Raw genomic sequence first — 2,500 nt, 5'->3', positions numbered from 1 at the left:
GATTTCCGATAGAGATAGAAATATTTACAATAAAATAAAAATTAAATCAAAGAATATTTACTTTTAACCATTTAAGTGCTTGGTTGATCTTACCAGAATCAACTTTGATATCCAACCCGAAAATCGATAAAAGTGTAAAAAGAGTAGTTTGTGTTCCTCCTGAGAATATTGCGCTTGCATGCAATTATTGGCGCTGAGAGGATGATGATGATGATGACGATGACGACGATGATGATGATGATGATGACGATGACGATGATGATGATGATTATGATGATGATGATGATGATGAGGATGATGATGATATCGATGTTGATAATAATAATAATAATAATAATAACAACAACAACAACAACAATAATAATAATAATAATAATAATAATAATAATAATAATAATAATAATAATAATAATAACAACAATAATAATAATTTGTTTCATATTTTGGTACAAGGCCACCAATGTCGAGAGGAGGGGATTAGTCGACTGGCACTTTATTTTATTGATCTCAGAGGGATAAAAGGCAGAATTGCCCCGGCGGAATTTGAACTCAGAATGTAATGAGAGAGAGAGAGAGAGAGGGGAGAGAGAGAGAGAGAGAGAGAGAGAGAGAGAGAGAGAGAGAGAGAGAGAGAGAGAGAGAGAGAGAGAGAGAGAGAGAGAGAGAGAGAGAAAACAGTCGGTAGAAATTTTGTCGTCGACAACAGCAGAAGCGACAACAACAGTGTGCATACGTGTATCGTTTCGAGTGTAAATAGGAACAGACTTTTGCTAATGTGTTTTTCCAACAGCAAAGCCTTCGATATGAAACATTTTTTCGAGGAGTAAAAGTATTGATGATATTTTTCCACTAAACTGGAGCTTGCTTTCCACAAGTAATTATAGATGGAGGAATTACAGAGGAATTATAGAAGGAGTAATTGTAAGAGGGAGGAAAAAAATGAAGAAAATTAACGTACCCCTGTATCACGAAAGACACAACGGATTTTCTGATCTCACCCAAGCTTGTATTGAAAACGACCCTGGCAGATATTTTAAGTAAAATATTCTCCACTGGGAGAAGAGGGGAATATATAGCAGTATATGCGCCATTTTTAAACCTGAAGAGAGGGCAAAAGTCCAAACACAAATACCTCATGAGACACTTGCCTACAAGAATGAGAAGCGCAAGTGTTACCGTCAAGGACACAGATGACGATGTCAACTCTGTCGACCCCTTGGCAGTAATCATCTTTGCGGCACAATATGAACGAGTGGTAAGCACAGATGTGACATTCGGCGATATGAGGTTGGGTAAGATTCCCATGGACATTCAACTCCTCCTGAATCCGCAAGACTACAAAGCAATGCCAAAACTGTTTTCTGCAGACCATGTTTCTATGCAAGACCATGTTTCTAGGGACCGTGGCACCACGCGCATAAAAAAATCTCAGTAAAGGGCGTTATTTATAATTCAATTATTGCATAAATAGTAACCGCCCCCACGTATATATTACGCATATAATGCAAAAAATATAATACGCATATAATGCAAAAATACCCTGAAGACTGCGATAATCAATAAAATAGAAATAAAATTGAAAAATTTGTTCTTTTTGTGCGGTCCGGTACCAAATGACTCACAGCTGGGTATTGGTCTGCGGCCCGGTGGTTGGTGGACGCTGTAAAGGAAGACCTTAAAGCACAGCATCCAGATAGGTGACCTAGATGCTACATATGTGGAAGCATTACTCATCTAAAAGCTTTCTGCGCAGGAAGTTGAAAAGAACGAAAGCAACAACAACAAATAATGGAGCTTGTCGGTTTATGACAGTAACAGACACTATGATGCAATCTTTAATGAATTCACCTTCTGTAAAGGTTTATTATACATAATAATTTAATGGGCAATAATGTAGCTAACGTTAGTAATATGATCATTAGTAAAGAAAAAGTTTTCCATAATATATATATTTTTTACTTCATTTGAATTATCAATTCAACAGCTTTTTCCTTTTTTTTTCTTTCGGCTGAAAAATATTCTTTTGCATGTCTGGTATCAAAGTGAATCTTCGTTGACATCTGATACAAATTGATTTACCATTTATGTCAGCGAAAGAATATTAATAATTTCCACTCTTCCTCGAACACTGGAAATTCGTCTGACACATTCCTTTTTTATTATCTCTTCAACGCATCTTCAGATTCGTTAAAAAGAAGGGTATACATACAAATATACACAGACACAGACACAGACACAGACAGACACACACACATATATGTACATACATGTATATATATGTATATATATATGTATATATATATATATATATACCTACACATAATACATATATGTGTGTGTATATTTGCATATATAAGTATGTATGTATGCATATCGATTTATGTATAAATGCTTATATATATATATATGTATTATGTATGTATATATATATATATATTCATAAATGTGTGTGTATGTGTGTGTGTGTGTGTGTGTGTGTGTGTCTGTGTGTGCGTGTGCG

General features: G+C 35.1%; 1 protein-coding gene across 1 annotated transcript in view; it reads left to right on the top strand.

Moving 5' to 3' along the window:
• The window catches only part of LOC106867991 (cGMP-dependent protein kinase, isozyme 1), a 26,296-nt gene that overhangs the window by 16,401 nt on the left and 7,395 nt on the right, over positions 1–2,500 (top strand). The gene's annotated exons all lie outside the window — the stretch shown is intronic.

Source organism: Octopus bimaculoides, chromosome 24 (genome assembly GCF_046866305.1).
Source record: "Octopus bimaculoides isolate indiv1 chromosome 24, ASM4686630v1, whole genome shotgun sequence".
In the NCBI taxonomy this organism is placed as follows: Eukaryota; Metazoa; Mollusca; class Cephalopoda; order Octopoda; family Octopodidae; genus Octopus; species Octopus bimaculoides.
This window is presented reverse-complemented; position numbering and strand designations above follow the sequence as displayed.